The following is a 22,712-nucleotide window of genomic DNA, read 5'->3' as shown; positions in this document are numbered from 1 at the left end:
GTAGACCTAATGTCACTGCGCGTTCTCGCCGTGCCCTGATGCATCAAACTGCAGGAAAACAAGACATCTGTCGTGTCTCGGTTTGGAGTCAGAGGAGCTCGTTCTGGAGAAATTTCACCAAGGGAGTTCCCCTCTCCAATCAAGACAAGGAAGAGGCCGGGCGGGTAGTCTCGGTCAACCCCACTCCCCCCTCCCTCCCCCCTGCAGCTCCACGGGGACGCGCGCTGGGGGGATCCGATGACGTCACAATCACACTGACACACGCGCGCGCAGATTCTCTCTCTACTTCTCCCTCTCTCCCGTTTCTATTCTGGGAAGCGACGCTAGGAATAACCCCGTCCCCCCCGAGCCGGTCGCCGAAGCGGACTAACTCACTTTCATCTCTTCCTGAAGCAAAGACGCACCACACTGAACTCCAACACCTGGCGTCTGCAGCATTGTAGTTGTGTCAAAATTCGAATTTAACTGATATTTTGTGTCAGCCTGGAAGCGACAGTGGCGTTTGCATGAACCGTTTGACACTCTTCTGGAATGTTGTGGGCGGATTTGAAAACGTTTTACCGGTAAGTGCTAGTACACCTTGTTCTTAGCCTAATGTCAGGGAGTGACAGTTCTTTTGAAAGCGTGATTAAGTCAAATGCCTTGCGGATGGGTCTCCTCCGGTTATTGGGACGTGTGGGGAATACCCAGTTTGCTTGGTTTGCAGTCAGTTATATCTATATAGGGAATATTGCGTAATATTCTAAGGAATTTGCTCGGCTGGTGCGAAAAGCGAAATAAATCTCTATCCTTAGAGCAACTGTCATTAATATTGAAGGGTCAGACTGTGCTGTTTGTGTTGTAGAGCGTTGGTTTTTTCAGCATGGGTAATGTTGTGATCTGTATTTTCATGTACACACCGCCAGTGCGCGTGTATGTGTATGAGCAGAAGAGAAGGTGGGTGGGACTTTGGCTCGTTCCGGGAATGTTCCATGACGCGCTCGCAGTCAGTGAAGGGCCCCTTTAGGGAGGCTCTCGATGTGCGATTGTTGCTGAAGTCAGGTTGCACCTGCTATAAAGAGCCATGTTGTGATATGATAGAACAATTAGCCTATTATTATTATTGTTGTTTAATGTGGCAATTCAAACATACATTACATACAATGTCTTTAATTTACATGTAATTAGAGAAGGGAAATAATTAAAGTGATGTTAAAGTAGGCTACACAACATATAGTAAGTACACAAACATACATAAAGTAGGCTACACAACATATTATACACTCATACATACATACATACACACGTATACACACACACACACATATATGTGTCCTTACTCATTTATGTGTGCTGGGCAACGATTAATCGCGATTAATCACATCCAAAATAAAAGTTTGTGTTTGCATAACATATGTGTGTGTAGCTACTGTGTATAATTATTTTGTAGATATAAATACACATGCATGTATATATTTAAGAAAATGTGTTATTTATATTTAAAATATTTATATATAATATAAATTATATATACAGTATATACATGCAAATATTTCTTAAATATATACATGCATGTGTGTGTATTTATATCTACAAAATAATTATACACAGTAGCTACACACATATATTATGTAAACACAAACTTTTATTTTGAATGCAATTAATCACGGTTAATCGTTGCCATTATATATATATAATATATAACGCATACTTTTATGCATACTCCACACGCACGCATGCACGCTCACAGGCATGCACGCACGTATACACGCACGCACGCACGCACGCACACACACAGTCTATAATTCTAGGCACATGACCCATGTACATCTCATCAATCACTTCAGTCTGTTTGTCAAAAATACATTTTTTTGCATTTTATTTCATTGTTAGGCTGAATTTGTATTTTTTTTCTCTTTTGTCATTAATCTAAGACATTATATATTGTATATCCGGTAGGCATATGCAGTAAGGTTATGTAACAGCGAGACAGCATCATAGTAAGTGCAGAAGTAGAGCAGAGTCAAGGGTGTAGCTAAGTATTTACAGCCCATCAGGCAAATTAGTTTATTTGACTATGCCAAACAGATGAGCCAGTGCCCTTTGCTATGGCTTGATATATATGTCCAGGCTAAATGCATAAACACACCCACAGTATCTCTTCCTGACACTGACATATGATACATAAACATCATTTTGTTTTCCATCACCTGGGTTCTATCCATCAAGAAGCAACAGACAGAGTTGGAGGTTTGACAAATGTCCTTACACATTTTTTCCACAACAGAATCAATCACATTGATTCCATGTTGAGCTTTGACACATCTAGGCTTTCTGGCAATTTGTTTGTAATTGTTTCTATTGGAAAATCACTTTTTAAAGGTAAACTGACCCACCTTTATGTTCTCACTTTAACCTCCCCCCCCCCACACACACATTTATGATTCACCTCTAGAAACTGTTTTCATTCTGTAATCCCAATAAACAAATGGGTTCCTGGAATCAGAGAAGCATATTCATAGGCTTCAAATTCTTAAATGCCAATTTTTAATAAACGCTCTTTGTGACAGGCTGTTCCTCTGTGCCATTAAATGCATTAAATGCAGAGAACCCTCAGAACAATTTTAGGAAGGCAAAGGACACTCTTCTACACTGACTCAAACCACAGCAGTGTCAATTGTTACAGAGGGCACTGGTTTCATGTCTTGTAGAGCTCATGCCATTTTGAAGGAACAAACTGCACACAACCCTAACCCTTGGGGGAGAAGGAAAAAGACCAAACCTATTTAAGTATATTCCTGATAAAATACCAAATTTAGAATTTTAATCACCAGTACTTTTTGTTAACTGTTATCATATTTATTTGAAGTGATAATTAAAAAAAAAATGTAACTTTATTTTGGCTTCGTTTGAGATCAGTATCATGTATCGAACCAAATCGTGACATGAATGTATTGTTACACCCCTAATTTAAGGTAGGCCTATACATTTAATCGCTTGAAGTGAACCCATGACCTTGGGATGGTTTAAGCTGCAAGAAAACTGGCATGCACCAGTTGTGGTTAAATGCTGAATTGTGCTGTGAGCCACTGTTGTTTTCTGTTTGCATGATGAGGGGAAGGATTTGTTCTCATGGTGCTGGTATGGAAGGAAACAGTTGAGGCGTATCACCGCTTACACAGTGTGACAGAATGGATGCCTGCATCTGGGCTGTGCTTTTCCACCTGTTGCCTTAGGTTACATAATTGCATTTCTTGTTGAAAATACAAGGTTAAGAAGTAAGATAGCGATCTGGGGTGGCCACGTACTTGGGGCCGATTCCTTATCGAGGGCAATCAGAGATGAGTGATGTGTGGATGCGCTTCTTTTAATGAGGTTTTAATCTTCTAATAACAGTTTGTACAGCATATACAGCCAATACTCACTATTTCATGGCAGTATTAAAACACTAGATCTAGCCCTCTAACTCACATTGCAGTGTTAAATTGAATCTGCTAAGGATGCTGGGAAGAATCTGCATATGTGTGTTGTAATCCCGAGGTCGTCTTGAGAGTGTCAAGATGAGCCGGCGTCTGTGTTGACACCCCGCCAGAGTGAGAATGCTTCACGTGACGACCTCGCTCGCTTCAGCTGCACAACAGGAAATACTCACGGCCTCCCCTCCTTCCTGCTTTGAAAAAGAGGTAGTCTCTTGCTCGCGCTCTCTCTCCTGCCCTTCTTTTCTTTCGTTTTCTGCAGCACCAGGGCAAGGCGAGACCTATTTTAATGCCTCCAGCCATTGCCCGTGTGCCTTCGTCGTGGTTGACGCCTCCTCCGGACCATCCGGCCAATCAGAGTGTAGCTGCTTACACCGGAGAAACATGATCGTTTTTTTCACTCTTTTGCTCCTTTCTCTGAGCAAGTGAAGGTAGCAAGAGTGGGAGCAACCAAAGAGTGTGCGAAAGAGGAGGAGGGAGAGAGAGGGAGAGCGAGAGAGAGAGGGAGAGCGAGAAGGCTGCAGACAGAGGTAGGGAAATAGCTTCTCGCACAGAACGTGAGCGAATGGTGATTGTACGGGCTTGCACGATTGCCACAGCAGAGAGGAAGGAGGTTTGGAGCCCCTGAGGATCTGAAGGATGCCATGTCAGGTGAGCAACTGACCTGGGCAGGGGAAGATAGTAGATAGGTAGATAGGAGTGGTGGAAAAAAATGAGAATAAAAGTAAAGAAAAGCTGGTTGTGTTGTGGATCGAGGTTTTGTGCTGCTTTTCTGCTTGTTTTTAACTCCTATATGGAGTCTGGCTGAAGTGACAGCTGGCTAGCGGGCATTGGCAGGGGATCTGACCCATGCTGGACACATTCGCACAAGTTTAGTGGCTTACGGGAACAAGTTTTTAACCCACTGTCATACCTTTGCTGATAATGTGTAGTGTTAAATTACAAAATATCTTCCCTAATTATAGATAACTTATGCACTAGATGACATGGCATAATGAATATTGCTGCACATATTTTTTGTCGGTATGTGTGTGTGTGTACTTTAATAAAAAACAGTGTTGCATGCACTAATGACATTATCTTTTTCTGAACAGGGTGTGTGAGGAGGGTGTGTACCTGGATTAGATTCCCGGGACCGTCAGGAGAAGAAAACCAAACACTGGGTACAGTATGTTTGAGATATGTTATGTTTAAGATACACCGTGACAACCAACATGTCGATCTGCATAAATTAGCACAGGTGTTTATGCTATGCTTATAGCTGTATCAATCAGAAGTTCATAAAGTGGTGACGTCATCGGTTTCTGTGTATTTGGTAAAGCATCCCCTGAAACGCTTGTGTAAGGGTGTATTACTTGAAACCTACCACACTTTTTTAAACTGCAGTTTCCGAGCTTTGTTAATAGGACTGCATAATTAATGTGCAGGTAATTGAGTTGGGCTAATTATTCATTATAAGAATGATGAATATCATCGCAACAGACTGATTTAGGAAGTATTTCTCGGCTCTCATTATTTTTAGTCACTTTTGATGAACTTGTATTCAACTTTGTTCAGGGATGAGTTTAAGATAACAGAGAACGAATTAGTGGGACTAGAATCTGAAAGAGGAACTGAAAATAGTAAAAGTAGAATGCACTTTCTAATCTATTCTAGAATTTAGTCATCTTCAGTGCATGCATTGTTTTAGCGGAGGTTTTTGAGGTAGGCCTGATAGACTGTATTTGTCCTGTTGTGTGCCACTCTTTGTGTAGACCAGACCTCTTCTGTTTTTCTTTCTTTCAGTCTCCCTCGACCATATGCTCAGTATACAAAGAGCTGTTTGTGACTGTACATAGATTGCACCATAAAAATAGATGTATAAAATGTTGATAACCATCAGGCAACACACAAGCCTGCCAGTGGATCAACAAAATTGAGGCACCAGCTACACTGAGCAAATTGTACAATTGTACAGTGTGTATAAAGGTAAATTGAACACGTGTTGGTTGATTCAGGGTGTGGTGAAGTCATTTCTGTTATAGTGTGTGTTTGTCGATGTGAAGCTCGGTGGTTAGCTCTGGGACATAGGTAGTGTGTGAACTGTTGTGTCTGTCTGAACCGGAGTACTGTGGGTGGCGAATGTTGATCCATGCCTGAAGCAATCCAGTGATGTAACCACAGTTTGCTCGAGGCGGTGAAAAAGGCAAGCCGTTGGACTTTTCTGTTTGTGTTTAGTCGGTAAAATTCAGGTTATGTTGAGCAACAATTTTAAATAGTTTGATCGATAGGCTAAGATGTTTTGTCATGCTGATGTGTATCACTGTGGGTTAAATGCCATTTGATTGTTCTTGACTCCAAGTGTTGTGATGCTTTTTGCTGATTTGAGCTGACGGCAAAGGGCCCTCTGGTTATCATTCGCTGTGCTAATTGGAAAAACATGCGGCCCCTGGAAGAAAGACAGCTGTACGACAGTAAGGCTCTTCTGAGTGGCAAATGCTCTTACCCTTGTTTACCTCAGGGAGCGTGAGCGTGGTGGGCATTAAGAGGTCAAAAGGTCATTCTGACAATCCTCTTTGACTGTGTGGTCGGGTTATATTTGGGTCAAAATGATAAAAGTGATGAGTGGAACTTTGGTATTGGTGCTTTTGAGTATGGAAAATACTTTTTATGCTCTATAATGTATCCTGTTGAAGTGAATCATCATGCCAGATAATATGTTAACTTGAACATTGGTATGCTGAGTATGACTAGATATTGATACAGATCTCCTGAGCTCTTTGATTCTATTTCTGTCATGACAACTCTCAGAGTGATTTGCATGGTAATGGGAATGACAATGTTGTATGTTTGGTCTTGGCGCAATAGATCTGCTGCGCTGCTGCTGCTGCTTTTATTGTTGCTGCTGCCAATACATACACGACACGCTGCTGTGAGCAAGTAAGACATGCTGCTGCTGTACAATATAGCGTACATGAATTACCCGTAGCAGATCTGTACAGGTGGAGCTGGGGAAGGCGGAGGGGTTTCTGAAAGCGCACTGCACTGCTAAGGTAAATGCTACCCAAGTATTTGAAGGTTGAGCTTGCAGCTCATTGGCTACTGATATGGCAGGAACCAATCAGCTGCGCCCTATAGATAACAATTTGATTATGAACAGGTGAGTAAAAGGACCTATTAGCCTGCACCATGTAGAGTTTCATGCCAGAACTTTGTATTCGATTCAGATTTTTTATTTTTCATTCAGATTCTAATTTTATTTGTGTATATTTCAGTGATAAAGTTAATTTTGCTCACAAATGAAAGAAATTCAATCTTTGCTAATGCTGTAAATTATATGGGGTGTTTCAGACAGATTCAAGTCAGTAACTTTTTGAACTCAAGTGATTAATTTGTTTCGGCATTCAGGCTACATTGGTCATGCTGTTTTTTTCTGATTCACTACAAAGTACCATTGGTTGTGAATCAAACTACACTGGTCACACTGTATGTTTGTTTTGTGTGAAGCCCTAGGACATCTCAATAGAAAGACGTTTTTATTGACAATATTTGTATATGTAGTCTTTTTATTTCACATTTCCAGCACACTGCACATTTAATAATATAACTAATATTGTCTCTGGTGTTTTATGAGGAAATTTTGACCCATTATTCAGCCCATTATTGTCATCAGCATGTTGTCTTTGGCATTTTTAGTGAGTGTTACTAAAATGATTGTTGGTGTAGTAAATAATGCATTTTGAAAATGCCTACATTTTTTATATCACATTTTTGTGACATTACTGCCACCCATGAACCATGAATACCAGTTGGACTTTTGACCAGCACGAGCATGATGTCATTCACTAAGCTCAGCAACAGTCCAGTTATAACAGCAATAAGTCAACACTGACTGAGTAATGCTTCTCACCTGCTCACCTTTTCAGCTCAATGTGGCGATGGAGGATTTTTTGTTATGGATTATCGTTCATAAAATGGTCATGGTCAGGGCATTTCCTGACCTGTGTGTGTATAAGTAGATGTTTGTCCCTATAGTGCATGACACTTTTCACCCTATTAAGGGGCTGTCAGGTCAGGCATCTTACAGGCAAAAAGGTAAAAGCTGCCAATGCAGTGACCACAGTCCTCTGGAGAGAGACATGCTTCCTGTCTTACAGCTCTTTAATGTTAAGCCTCTGATTGCTGCCAACTCAGAGCGCAAGCTGTTTAAAATCTCTCTGAATGGTCGTCAGGTGTACATTATGTCCCAAATAGGGAGAAAGCAATAAACAACTGAATGAAATTGTGCATGGAGAGTGACTCCAAGAGTGACTTCTTCAAATCGGTGCAAAAACATTTGCAAGCCCCTCTTCCAAGTTTCTTGACATGCGATTTTTCTGTATTTTAAGGAATATTCCCAGTTTACTTCCATGTTGGGCTGCACAATTTGGGGTGCATACATTTTAGGGCTGCACGAAACTGGAAAAAACTGACATGGCGATATTTAGATTTTCTGTGATATACTGTACGTAAATTTCGATATGAGAACAGATGACTTGAATAGCTCTATTTGGAAAGAATTAATAATTATAGAATGATTGAGGTGATTTTGTAGGGGAGTGAATCTGAAAATAAACAAATTACAAGCATTAGATAAATACAATAGAACAAAAATACAGTGTATTATGTTTTTCAAGTCAAGTCTAACAGTATCCAGTTACAGAATTTGAATAATCAAATGCAAATAACACTGCAGTCTGCACTGTATGAATAAAATATAATTAATCTTTGTTAAAGCTACAAAAATGACACAGTCAGCAGCGGGTATATTAGGCTGAGGTCACTTTAAAAGCTAATGCACAAATCCAATACAATGATATGTATACATTTTCTTTTTCAGTTGTTTACGTTCACGTAAGCCACAGTCATGTTTCCTAGTATGCTTGCCGAGGCTGGTATTTTAACATTAGTGTGCTTGTATGTGTCTGTTCTAGCTCAAACAGAGGTGGGTGAGAACGGAATTCTGTGTTCGCGTGCTGTCTGCGGGGCTAAGTGTGTGTGCACAGAAAATGGCGTGCAAGCTCGATATGAGTTCTCTTTCGGGTCTTCTTGCGCTCAAATGGCTTAAAATCACTTGAATGTTTAAACTGACAGAACCTAAAACGTGTGCAAATGATAAACCTTCACTGTATGATGGTTTGCAATAAATCCGAGAATCACGTGCGTTTTAAACCGCGGTGCCTGGTCTGTACGGATCACAGATCAGCTACGATTCACTTGACATCGCACATCCTGCAATGCGACAATCGCGGATGCGCACATCGCAATATCGATGCTAAAATGATTTATTGTGCAGCCCTAAACAATTTATTTAATTCAATTGCAGATTATTGCGATTTTATTTTGGTTAAGCCTTACTTATGCCTCACAAGAACTCATATTCGTGCTTTTTTAAGATAATACATTTTATCATGGACATACATTTCTGTGGTACACAAAACATGATGGCACAAAGGCTGTCGATTTGAGCCCAGGTACTATTAAACCTTGAATTTTCTTTTAAAAATATGCTGGGAGACGTATACACTATGAAATAAACTCCATCAATCAGACGTAGTTTGTTGGTAGTACAGCATAATTTACCCAGATGCACTGCCTGTTTACAGTTCCTTTATGCTATCTGATATTACTTAAATCCTTGCTTGATACATTTAGTCGTCCATTAGCCCTTAAGTGGAGGAGGTGGTCTATGAGCGATTGACTTAGTAAAACACACAGCACGGCTAAAACACTAAGCATGATGATTATACGAATATTTCCCTGTCAGCAGTTGCATGTAATATGCTAATGGAGTATCTTGCTCTTCAGAAGAACACAAACCTCCTTGATACACAACACTGAGATGACTGTTTATGATATGAACAACAGCAGGGGTTCCAGGTCACGCCGACGGCTCGAGGTTGAGGAAAACGAGAGCTATTGGTCAGCCCGCCGCTTTTGTGTAAACCACGATGAAGACAATGCACAAAAGCCCCCTAAAGCAGCAACACATACTTTGTTACTATGGGAACCTACCAGAACTGTGCTTTGTCCTTGATGGAATCAGATGGATAGAGAAGCTGTATTAGTAGAGCTTAGAAGAGAGAGGAACAGACAGAGAAAGAAGGATAAAAAGCAGGAAGCAGCGTGTGTGAGGATGAATGGAGATGCAGTACATCTTCCTTCGAGTGAATTTCAGCATGGTGGGGACTGGGAGACTCTTGACCCTCAACCCTTGCTCTGATTGATCTGTCTGTATTGATTCAGTACATTAAGAATTTATTATGCTGCTAGACGTGTCACTAGATTACATGAGCTCTTTGCTGACTAATTAGGTAACAGTAAAAAAAGACAACAGTGTATCGGCGAAAGGTTCCACGCACACATACACATGTAAAGAATGAAGCACATGCCGCACAGGGACCAAAACCAGTCTCATCTTTCCCAAGCAGAACAATAGTATGTGCAGGTGTTTCATCTGATCAGAAATAGAGCACCCACCCACCCACACACACATACAGTTACTCAAAGACACACGGAAACTTGTACGTAGGCATCAACGAGCACACACATACAGTCTCATTCACCTAAACCGTTTACGAGTAACCACGCATGGAGCACACCTTTCTCTAACAGACAATGTTACATTAGATACAGTGTCTGTGGGTCGGAAAATAGGTTAACGGAGTTGTTACCCAAAAATTCTGTTGTCATTTATTCACCCCCATGTCGTTCCAAACCTTTATGGCTATTTGTCTTCCATGGAATGCAAAAGGAGGTTTTTTTTGACTAATGTCTACTCTTGGTCACTCTCTGTTCAACTGAAAGGAATGAGGAGCTTTCAAGCTTCAACTATCAGAAAATATTATAAATGTAGTCCATACAACTTGTGTACTATATTCGAGAGTCTAGAGTCTATGAGACTGAAATTGACTTTGTACACCGACGCATGTATCATTCCTATTTTGCACCTGACGCACAGTGGACTTTTCCCTCGACAGGCGCACGTCGGGAAATTAGGGAATGAACTTGTGCTCCCGGGGGCGGTTCAGCAAAAAGAGGAGGCGTGTTCCGGCGCAAACGTTTCCTGGTGCTATTTTGCAGTTCCAGAAAACAATTCCGCCACAGACCAGGAAAAACCTAGTCTAAAGTCAGTGGCGTGTTTTCATTGGCGTGTTCAGATGCTATTTTAAGGACGCATGCTTGGCCATAATGTAGCGTGTGCACAACGCGCATACACTTTGCTTCTCTCATCTACACAGACGCAGCAGTTGCCATTTTTGCAAACCATACATAATTACAAGGAAAAATATTCCACACGAGGGAAATCATTGTGGTGTCCATGAAGATGTGAAAAAATAGGCATAAATGTAGCTTACACATTTACCCAAATTATTATACCCCTGTTTAACCGAAGCTAATTTGGGTGGGTTTCTCCCATCCCCATACAATGTCACTTCTCTGTGTTTTACGGCCCTGACGAGAACGTCGGCCTCCTCGGGTTTGAACCGCTCCTGGTGCGCGCCTGGCAAATCCGCCGTTATAATAGCAATCCTCCATGGAACAAGCGCACCTGCTCTTAAAGGGAATTTGAGATGATGCTCTGATTGGTTTATTTCACGTTACGCCCAAACCACACCTATGAGTAATGTAGCTACTTCAGACCAACCCATTTTAGATTTGCGTCGGGCGCAAGAGTCATTTATCCCGCCGGTATAATAGCAACAGTGCCCGAGATCCGCCCACAAAGTTACTTGCGTTTCGCGTTTGATACTTGCGTTTCAGACCGTTAAAATAGGGCCCCAGTGAGTTAAATTTGAGAAAGTCTGATTCATGAACGAATCTGGTTTTGTGAACTGGATAAACCAATTAATTGAAAAATATTTGATTCAAATGAATCGTTTGTTAATGAATTGTTTGTTCAGTGATTTTTCTCTCATAAACTCTGTCTCGCATAATCTTGGGCAGATTCGAAGGTTTTTCAGTTAATAACAATTTTCAAATTGCATTGCTTTTCTTGTTATGTAGCGCATTAGTCGTATGGACCACTTTTATGATTATTCTAATTTTGGACCCCATTTATAATTTATTAAAATGCCTTTTATACAGGATTATAAATTAAACAGGATGACATGAGTCATTTTCTTTTTTTGGGTGGACTATCCCTTTAAATAACTGTATTTTGGGCCCGGTTTTACTGCCAGGCTGTACAGTAGAAATTCAGCACCGCACAGCCCCTCAGTTGTTCTATTCTTCCTCATGCCACTTCCAGATAACAGAGCATTTGAATTTGAATAGCCCAGGATTGGACAACAAGCGTGCGCGCTGCTGTTTCCTGTAGCCGGGCAGAGACAAGGCGAGCGGCGTGTGTCCGTAGGCAAAGCACATGGAAAGCAGCGAGAGAGTGAGCAGGAACTGTCCTGCCTTGCTCTCCCACACATCGCGCCGCACACTATATTCGGCGTGCTGGCAGAGAGCTGAAATACGCCCTCCTTTCGTTTCCTTCTCTTTGTCAATGCAAATCGCACACCGTCCAAAAGCTGCACAGCTGCAACGGAGCACGCTTCCTGTTTGACAAGGTGCATGCGTGAGCTTCTGCAGAGGTGGAGGGATGCGTGCTGGAGATGAAGCCGGGCCTGTGGTTTTCATGCCCACTCGGTTGCCACATGCAAGTGCGTGTGCGGGCGCTCAGCTGTCTCGATAAGGTCAGATGGCGATGCTGTTTCTGGCGTGGTATTGCATCACAGTAAGAGACCCATTACATTTGCGGCGGTTTCACGAGTTGAACTCTGGGTTCTAGTGATGCATATCTCTCTATCTCGCAGACTCCCCTGTGCACTGCTATCTCTCCCCGGATGTGTGTGGAGTCAAAGGCGGACAAAGAAGCACTTATATGACACCTCTTTGACTTAATCGTCTATTTTAATCATGCTTAATTTATTAACCCAGCATCTGCAGATGACCAGCAGAATGCGTAGCTAATTTGCATGAAAATCCATCATTAGATTACTAACATCATTACTAATACCCAGTATGCAGATTACTAGATGGATGATAGCATCAGATGGCAATGAAATCAGAGACTATAAGATAATTGTTTTATTTCTTCACACATTCACTTTTAAACAGGTCATGACATAGATTTTTTATTTTATTTGAATATGTCCATTGAGGTTCACTTATAATGTTAATAAAGTTTGTTTTTGCGCATCAAAACAAATACACATCTGGAAAAATTATGACCCTCTGTCTGGAATAAACCCTTTTTAAGGCTTTCAGTATTCGGTCACTGTTTGGATAACGTCATGAATTGAAAAAAGTATCAACGCCCACTTGCTATTGCACATGAGAAAATGTATTGAAAACATTATCCATATAATATAATGAGGATGTTTTTGTAAATATGCAGGATATTGTAATGGTAAAAATAAGGTCAAGGAAAATTGTATTTCTCACGTCATGAACAAAGTTGGTTTACTTTATGTACCCTACCTTTATGTACTTTAAGATCCCAGGCTTCTTTAGTTTTTACCCTTTGTCTCAATTTTTGTTGTTGTTGTTGATTTCATATTCCTGGATGGAGGATTTTATGGAGTTTATGTATATCATTTTACAGGCTAATACATGAATCGACTGTTATTATTGCTCATTATAATGACTTTTTGGCAGTGGTTTGTCAGAAAGCTGGAGAAAATAGGAAACCCTGATTGGGGGTTATTCAAGGAGAGCTCTGTTTTCACTCTCTCTTTTCCTGTGGTGCTTGTTGAGCAGGTGGTGAGCTGAGCTCGGTAGGATTGGTTGGCAGAGGCTGTTTGTTGAGTTGGTGAGGTGGCAGCTGCGTTGAGCACCGAGCAAAAAGTAGCGCTTTCCTCCCTCCCCGCCTCACTTTCAGCACACCCACGTGCCACCCGCATGCCGAAAAGAGCTGCTCTCGCCCCACTCTCGCTGCGACGGGATGAGGGTGTAGCGAGGGGGTGGTGGTGTTGCAATCAGTGCAACGGAGTAATGAGGAAATATTTCAGCATAGATCAATGTCGTTCATTAAAACGTTTTTATTTTGGTTGATAACGAAGACATAAAAACTGCACATTTTAATTACACAATTTAATTAAATCCTATTGTTTACAAAAATATAAAAAATACTAGATAATAACAATGCACTAATGTTTCATATTTTTTCAATTTGATGCAGTATTAATTTAATATTATTTATATATCATCATAGTATTTGTAAATCATTAGAATTTAGCTTTTATTTTTATATTTCCATTTTTCAGTTTAATTTTATTTTACACCACAAGTTTTTTTTGTTATTTTGTTATGTGTTGTTTTTGTTGTTTTTATTATGTGTTCTGTTTTATGTTTTAATTCTATAACTTCTAGCCTTAATTTCTTTTATTTATATTTAAGTTTTAGTTTGAGTAATTTTGGTATTTCAGTTAGTTGCCAAGGCTACATTTTCTCAGTTTTTTTAATCAATATTTTTATTTTATTTTATTTCAGCTTTATTTCAGTGAAGGAAAATAATTTTTGATAGTTTTAGTTAACAATAACAACACTGATTAGATGCCTTTTTAGTGTAAAATAAATGATTATAATATGATAAAACATTGTCTTTAATCTAGTCAATATTTTTGTCATATTATAATCATTTACTTTGACTAGTTTTAGAGACAAAAACTATGACTAAAACAAAAACTAAAAAGGACCAATGCTATGGACAGAGACTTAATCCTGCATTCAGGGGTAATTGTTTGCCTTTTTGACTGTTTTTAGTATCTGTGCACTATTTAGTCATTGTTTTGCTAATTTTGTCAGTCATATAAGATTTACTTCCTATCTCTATCATATATTCTCAATTTTTGTTCACTGGTGCAACAGCAATCTCATCTATCTCCTCTTTCTGAAGGTGACCTACTTATAAGTAAACGTGGAGTATTTTCCCCATTGTGTGGTATAAGGCAGGTAATCCCTAATGTATGTCATCTGTCATCAAACACACTTGCATATGGAGGATTTGGCTGGTGATGAGGGGGTAGGCCACCCCCCTGCCCGCACGATAAGTGCCCTGCTGGGAATGGAGCACCTCCGACACTGGCCTGTTGGCTCAACTTCCCAGGTCAATAATCCAACATTCTGTCATTAGCAGTCCCACGCTGTTCCTCAGCAGCTGTCCTTCACACTTGATAGCAGTACACTGAAGTGCTTATTAAGCAGAGCAAAGGCTGGACAGTGTGTTTCTATTGACATAAATGAGTGGCGGATGACACTCAGCCTCTCTGCAATCAGGAAGGGTGCTTGCGATTAATTAGCGGTTGTCTCTTCAGCGGAAGATGCAGCCAAGAGAGCACCTAAGATGTTTGTCAGGAGACTAACAACAGCACACATGGGAATCAAGAAGCTGTTACTTAATTCTGCATCAAAAAAAAATCCTAGATTTGTGTGAGATAAACAGAATCTGATAACCAACAACAACATCAAATTGAAATGATTTCATTTTCTATAAAGCTGCTTTGAAACAATATGTATTGTTAAAAGCGCTATACAAATAAATGTGAATCGAATGGAATATATTTAAGGCCAATTATTGCATTTATGCTACCTCTAAAGAAAAGTCATTTTAAGCTATATTTTTATTTTTATTTTTTTTTATTTTACTTATTGAATTATCTCAACATTTGCTAATGGAAACATGTTTCTTTTTTCCAATTATTTATAGCTTAAAAGTACTAAAATAATTGTTAATGGTATCAAGGAGACAGAATCGTTAAGAGAAATCGGAGCTGGAATCACTAAATAAACCGTACAGTATTAGAAAAAATGAGCCACCCTATTCTTTTCAATAGCCATTGAAAAAACACACACATTGGTTGGCCACAATTGAACATCTGTTATCCGTCAATGAATTTAATTACGTTAATGAAGTTTTACGAGGTGAGGGACAGAAAATAACAATTCTGGATGTACAGTACACATGTGGTTCTGATCTTTAGGCATTTGTGATGGAGGACAACTATGAATCTGAATCTGTGTTAAATTAATAATCCCTATCTTGCCCTCCTCGTAGCTTTTGACTGATCTATGCAGGATTGCCAACATTTTATATACTCAGGAGTGTTCATTTTGTTTCCTAATGAGACATTTTGTCATGACATGGCATCTTATAATTTGTTGTTCTTCCTTGCTAAATAATTAAACTCTGGACTCTTTGGACTACCCAATAGACTGCTTGGAATGTTTTTATTAAAACTGCCATCTTCACGTAGTCTGGTGATGAATAGCCTGCTAAATCTTTCCCTTGCTCCAATTTACTGCAGGGATTAATAGAAGCCAAAGTTTAATTACGGCATGCGAGCGGAGACACATATTAAAGCTCTTTGTTCTCCCTGTACATGAAAGGTGATTACAGGTAGTACAGATCTATGTATCACTGCCTTGGAAATACACCTTAGTAAGTCACCTTTACTAATACTCAAAATGCCAGTTATTTTGGGTATATCAGTTGATTTGGTTGTGATTAGGTTTTAAAGGCCAGTAAATTCATTTTTATTGAGTATGTACAGAGAGGGCTACTTTTAGTCTTGATGTATAATCTCCTCGTTTCCCATCTTTGCTGTTATTTCATAACCATTGTATTTGGATACAGCCTTGTTTTATAACTGTTAAGTTTGGATTTAGGTTCTGGCTAAGGAAACTCTTACTATATCTCACAGCGTTAAGATAGGGAGTTACAGACGTTATGAATCAAAGCTAGCAAAGTGCGGACAGAACCCACGACTTATTACTCACCTGACGTCTCTGTCACAGAATTTCTTTTTCCACCAAAACAGTCCCTCCAGACAAGTTGGAAAGAGATGCTGGAAACAACAGCATCATGGGATTGGGTTTTTCTAATGTGCCTCACAAATTAACTTGATATTTGTCTCTAGCTAGACAAAAACGTTAGACATTTCATATATTTGTACTCTAAATCAGGGCTGTAACGAGACACCATAGACATATGGCCAAATTGTCCTCCTCAAATCCATCATGCATCGCTCTGTTTGACGAAAAGTTTCAAAAGTTACATTTTTAGGCTGGTCTGCCTCAGTGGTCTAACACTCGTCAATATCAAAATGACTGAGATGGTCAATCAATTTAAAGAAGGCAGGATTTACTGTTCATAGAAGCCGAATATGAATTACAGCATGATGCTTCAGTTTTAACGATGCAAGAATGCGAGGTAAGATGTAAGTAGCTAAATATTTCATATTCAACAACTGTTTAATAGAAATGTTAAATGACCAACAGTATACAGTGATGCAACACTACTCTGCGTTTTTGTCAGATTTCACTGTTTTGAAATGAAAATATATAATTTATGTGATTCATAACAGAATGTGAAGAGACAAAAAGCATTAACAGGGCTGTTTTTGGCACATTAAGCCTACGATTAAGAGTGAATGTGTGCATGTTTTAAAATAAAAACTATTATTTCAAGTTCAGACTGATTGTAGTTATTTTGCTGTTCTTATTTCTTTGTCTTTATCACCTTAAAGGGATAGTTCACCCAAAATGAGAATTCTGAATTCAAATGAAGATCTTTTTGATGAAAGCTGAGAGCTTTCTGTCCCTCCATAGACAGCTACACAAGTACCACTGACACTTCAAAAAGTTCATAAAGAGATCGTAAAACTAATCCATTTGAATTGAGCGGTTTAGTCCAAAATTTTCTGAAGAGACATGATCGCTTTATATGATGAACATATTGAGTTCATCAACTCACACATCAGTTGTGATAAACGGAAGCTCAAGCAAGTTTGCTTGACGTGCGAGAACCAATGAGGTCAGTGGCGACTGCTGACTTTTTATTGTATGAAATCGCTGTCAATCAAAAGGTGATGCAGCCTTTCGACAGACCCTCCAATCATCATGCAGAAGCCCGGAGTCCAGGCCAGCCCACTCCTCCATTCACCCCCAGAGACGCCGAGCGTCTGTGGGCGAGACATATTCGCAGCATTTATCCAATGACCGTCTAGTCATTGTCAATGTAATTTTTTTACATTATAGGGGAAGCCAAGCTTCCCTTGCAGTCTTAAAGAAATCCCCACTGAATGAGGTTCATTCTTGTGTGTTACGCAGCACGTTTGAGCTTTCGCAATAACTACTGCGGTTCATTCTCGTGTTACGCTGCACGTTTGAGCTTTCGCAATAACTACTGTGGTTCATTCTTGTGTTACGCTGCACGTTTGAGCTTTCGCAATAACTACTGCGGTTCATTCTCGTGTTACGCAGCATGTTTGAGCTTTCGCAATAACTACTGCGGTTCATTCTCGTGTTACGCAGCATGTTTGAGCTTTCGCAAGAACTAATGAGGTTCATTCTCGTGTTACGCAGCACGTTACAAAAAAAAAAAAGGTTTGGTCCCCTCCAATGTTCAATACATGTTTATGGCCTTGCTCTAAATCACTGTATATTTTGAGTGAAAAATTGAACAAAACTGAAGTAGCAAAACTTTCGGTGTGCTGCCCAGCGAATTTCTGAGGCATTTAGATGCATGCGGGCCACTGATGTACATGCCTTTGAGTCTTTGCATTTGATTTGTGTTAAGATCCTCTTCATCACAGGAGGACGGAGGAAGGGACGGAAGGGCCGCCACTCCTCCTCCTTTGAGCCCGGATCCCTTGATCAGCACATTCAGAGGCTTTACAGCCGCCTGCACCGCCAAACACGCAACCGCTCGACGTACAGTATGTGTGGCGCACGCCGCTTCAAAGTCCCGAGCTGTCTGCCTTGGAGCATTGATCCCAGCCTCTCTGAAAAAAAGAAAGAAAGAAAAACACTGACAATATTAGCAAAAGAGATGAGCCCTCAACTTGACGTGCGTTGAAACATGCCCTGCTTTGAGAGCCCACTGAGCAAGCTGGGAGTCTTGAATAAGACGAGTGAGGGGGGGTAACTACACTTCATGTCATGCTTTTTTAAACGCTTTTGGCTGTGAATGACTGTTTCTTCATGCGGTGGGAGTAACGGTGGCTTTTTTTTTTGCTTGAGCGACATGTTCAACCAGCTTGTCTGGGCCACCGTGTGACAGGAAGCATTGCAAGCAGAGATATTATTACGCTGACAGCCAAAACAAAACAAAAGACAATATTATTAGATGTCTTACCAGATGTGTGAAGTTTGTGATGAGATAAAATAGACCTGTGCTATCATTATTTGAGTGTTTTTACTTTGTTTAATACATCTGGTCTTCTTAGCATGGTTTGTTTCATTATGCCAGCCTTGTCTCCTGTTGTCAGACTTTTGACTGTGACATAAAATCAGGTCTTCATTGCAGCTTTATTCCAGCCATTTGAAACCACCGGTTTTTTTAGGTGCTGCAAAATGTTGAGGGTCAGTATGATTTTTTTTAAATGACTAAATTAATACTTTTATTCAGCAAGGATGCATTCAATTGATCAAAAGTGAGAGTAAAGGCTTTCTGTTTCAAATAAATGCTGTTATTTTGATACATTGATAATAATAATACATTTATTGAGCACCAAATCAGCATGTTAGAATGATTTCTAAAGGATCACGTGACACTAACTGGAGTAAAGATGCTGAAAATTCATCACAATTATAAATTTAAATTGAACATATATTCAAATAGAAAGAATTTATTTTAAATTGTATTCTGTTTAAATAAATGCAGTCTTGGTTAGCATAAGAGACTTCTTTCAAAAACATTAAAATAATCTAAACCCCAAAACCTTTGAACATTTGTGTGTATATAATAAATCTTTATTTATTAAATAATTTATTATTTATTTTTTCTCTCTCTCGTACTATTTTCATTGTTATTGCTTTTTTTTTTTTCATTGTGCAATATGCATCAGATGGTCATTAAACAGTTCATGGGCAGTCAGTGGTCATGCCTCTGAGTTTGGGACTATAGCCCAGATTTGAAATGCTATTTTATTTTAATTGTATGGTTTAAATGAGACAATAATAGTCTCTCAAAACACAAAACCTGATGATAAAAATCAGTATTAGATCACTTTCCAAGCCTCAAAATGTTTTTTTTTTTTTTTTTTTTTTTTTTTTTTTGTGGTCATGAGATGGATGGATGATTACACAGTCGTTCATTTAGCTGGATGACTTTGTGATCTTGGTTTCCTCTTCTATCAGGGGTAGCCACCTGCTCAGTGTGATGTCAGTGATGTCTGCTTTTTCTTGCTCAACATGTGGTGTGATGTAGGGTGGTTGAGTGAGAGGAGGTGTTGCTGGTGCACGCGCACACACGCACGCTCACACATGCACACACCGTACTGGGAAGGCTTAGGAAGTGTGAGCTGCCACAGTGTCAGGTCTCTGGTGCTCCCAGCAACCCACTCTGAATACACTCAGCTTCCTGCCTGAGCTGACAATCTGCTCTCTTCTGACTGCTTGTGCGAGCATGTGTGTGCATTTGTGCGTGCAAGTGCAAACACTGTAAAATTCAGTTCCTTTGAAATGTCAGGTGCGCAGGCCTAATGCAAAACCGTGTTAGTCACAAGGCGTCTATCTGTTCCCTGAAAGATTTTACTAGCCTTGAAAGCTTTGGAGGAACAACATAAGAAAATGACTTTACTTTCTCTGGAAATTGTAACCTGCTAGTACGATGTCCATTTAAATGGAACCAAAATAACTCAACCCTTGCTCACTTTCTCCCTCCAGTCACCCTCTGGCCAAAACAAATTGTGTGGCAAAGCAGGAACATTTTAAGTGAGACTCGAGGCGCTGTTCCTGGAGGACTGGATCTTGGCAGGGCTGTACCGGTAGCGTGGCAGGAGGGGGGTTTCGCTTTATCTCAATTCTGTCTGTTTCCTCATCCCATCTGTGAGTTTGGCAGCCTTGTTAAACTGACATTGCTAGTCTTCTATCTCACCTTCTAATTTTTGCCCTGCAGCCCATCCAAGAATCGCAAGTGCATCCGTTCTCCCGTGCTGCTGGTTTCCATGGCGTTGAGGAAACGTGGTCTGTGGTGGCATGCCAGTTTGGTGTATACTGTGCACCAGTGGTCCTCCTTCCTGAAGTACTGTACAGGTTTTTTTTTTTTTTTTACGGACTGTCCTCAGGCTGTTGTTTGAAATAATAATTTCTCTGGTCATGGTTTAAAGGGATAGTTCACCCAAAAATACAAATTATGTTATTGATTACTCACCCTCATGTTGTTACAAACCTGCATGTGAAAAAAAAAAGAACAATTTCTTGGCTTTTGTTACAAAAATCATACAGGTTTGGAATGGCATGCAGGGGATTTAATAATAGAATCCTGTGGAATTATAAAAAAAAAAAAAAAAAAAAAAAAAATTATATTTGCTTTATTTAAATTAAATATTTAATATTCACATTCAACAATTAAATTATAATAATATATAAAACTATAATATAATTTATATAATTTATAATATGATTTAATTTAATTATAATATTACATAATATATACCTTCAATAAATATAGGTTTTTGTTATTGTAGTCACACCATTATGGAATTATTTTTATTATTTTATTTCGACACTGTAATTCTGTCAAAGATTGTTGCATTTTTGGTTCCTTTCCACAAATATATGCAGGGGCTGTCTGAGGGTTTCATAGCCAACATTTAACACTGTCACAGTTCTGGCAGTTTGCAGCACGGTGAGTAATGTTTTGAAGATCCAGGGAGGGATGCAGAAAAAGTTTTGGACACAGAAAGCTTTGCTGTGTTTACCACAACTGTATGTGGCTCCCAATGAGACCGGGGCTTGGCACAGGAAGCTGAACTGTGTTAATTTAATTAGCACTAAATAGGTATGATAGTGTTCTGCCCAAGCCGTTTTGGGATTGTAGGGACCCAGTTCATTCCCATTTGAGAGGGGAACTCCCAATTAGCCTACTATGAAGAGCCTTGAATTTTGATGTGTGAAATATTTTGGTCTTTCTTTACGGATATTCAGTCTTGGATTGGCATGACCAGAGTAGATGGAAGAGAATCGTTGTCTGGATTTTACAAATATCCTGCTGAGGGAAGCACTTTATTGGCTTAGACTATCTGCTTTGTGTAAATACACAGCACTGGAAGCCCTGGCAGTGGCGGGGTGAATTGATTTCCTCTGGTGGGACAGACCCTGGATTTGTGTGCAGAGGAGTGACACAGCTGCACTCTCTCTCTCTCTCTCTCTCTCTCTCTCTCTCTCTCTCTCTCTCTCTCTCTCTCTCTCTCTCTCTCTCTCTCTCTCTCTCTTTCTCTGTCACTTCTCTGCTGCATCAAGGCCACTTTCAACTCCAGTCCTTCCCCTCTTTACTGTTTACTACTCCCTCCCTCATACTCTCTGTCGCTCCTACACTTTATCATGTTTTTTTTTTCCTTCTGACACTCAGTTTTTTTCCCTTCTATCTCTGAATATATTGTCGCGTCTAGCTGTGAGTGTGCTTTAAGCACATGCTGCAACCTTGATAGATGTTCTCTTCCTCTTTCTCTCTATCTCTCTCTCTCCCTCCCTACTTGTCCTCTTCTATTTCTGCATCCTGCTGTTGTAGGTCTGTATTTCTCTCCCCCAGCGAGCCCATCTTTCCCCTGTGTGATGTCAGATGCGGATCTGGGTGAGCGAATGGGCATCCGTTCATGTATCTCTCGTTCTGCGGATGGGCTTTGGGAGAAACCTAAATTTAGCAGCTCCTCGCTCTCTCTGTTGTGTTTGCTGTGCATGGCTTAATTAGCACACAGCATGGCACAGTAGGTTTTGGATGCATTATATAATGCGTTATATAATTGGATGCATATTTCATGTTGAATGTTGGAGAGGGAGGCTCTTTTCAGTCCCATCCTATAGTTGAAGATGAGTGCTAGTGTCGAGAAGAAAGTACAAGCTTATGTTCCTTTTGGAGATATGTGGCAGCTTGAGGGGAAACTGCTGCTGTCATTAACCTGGGAAATTCAATGCCAGTTCTGTCAAATCTGAGCTGCTAATCAAAAGGTTGCAAAAGGTAATAATTATCCAATTATATTGGCTTTGGATTTAGAACAGTGACAATATATTAAAATAGACTGATAGATAAATATAAAAAAATAATACAATATCAGTATCAGGAGTCACTGTTCCTGCAAAAACTGTACTGAAATCTCTTTGGATTGTTTTATAATTTTATAATTGACTGATTAAAAAAATTAGAACATTAGATTTTCTGCTACCATAAACTTTTTTTTGCAGCAAACGTATTTTTGAAGTCATTGTATAGTTGGCATCTTATCTTTGTTGTGCGTGATTAGCCTG

General features: G+C 39.8%; 1 protein-coding gene across 2 annotated transcripts in view; it reads left to right on the top strand.

Moving 5' to 3' along the window:
• Positions 1–261: 261 nt before the first annotated feature.
• The window catches only part of hivep2a (HIVEP zinc finger 2a), a 70,428-nt gene continuing 47,977 nt past the window's right edge, over positions 262–22,712 (top strand). Inside the window, exons 1-2 of one of the 2 annotated variants that reach the window (XM_079888165.1) lie at positions 262–563; positions 4,550–4,618. The gene's annotated coding sequence lies outside the window, so the exon portion shown is untranslated. Of the gene's footprint in view, positions 564–3,695; positions 4,107–4,549; positions 4,619–22,712 lie in introns of those variants that run through there. The other variant, XM_079888164.1, reaches the window with a different exon arrangement.

This window comes from Squalius cephalus (assembly GCF_949319135.1).
Source record: "Squalius cephalus genome assembly, chromosome: 12".
Lineage (NCBI taxonomy): Eukaryota > Metazoa > Chordata > Actinopteri > Cypriniformes > Leuciscidae > Squalius > Squalius cephalus.
The sequence above is the reverse complement of the archived record's forward strand: the minus strand, read 5'-3'. Positions and strand labels throughout refer to the sequence as shown.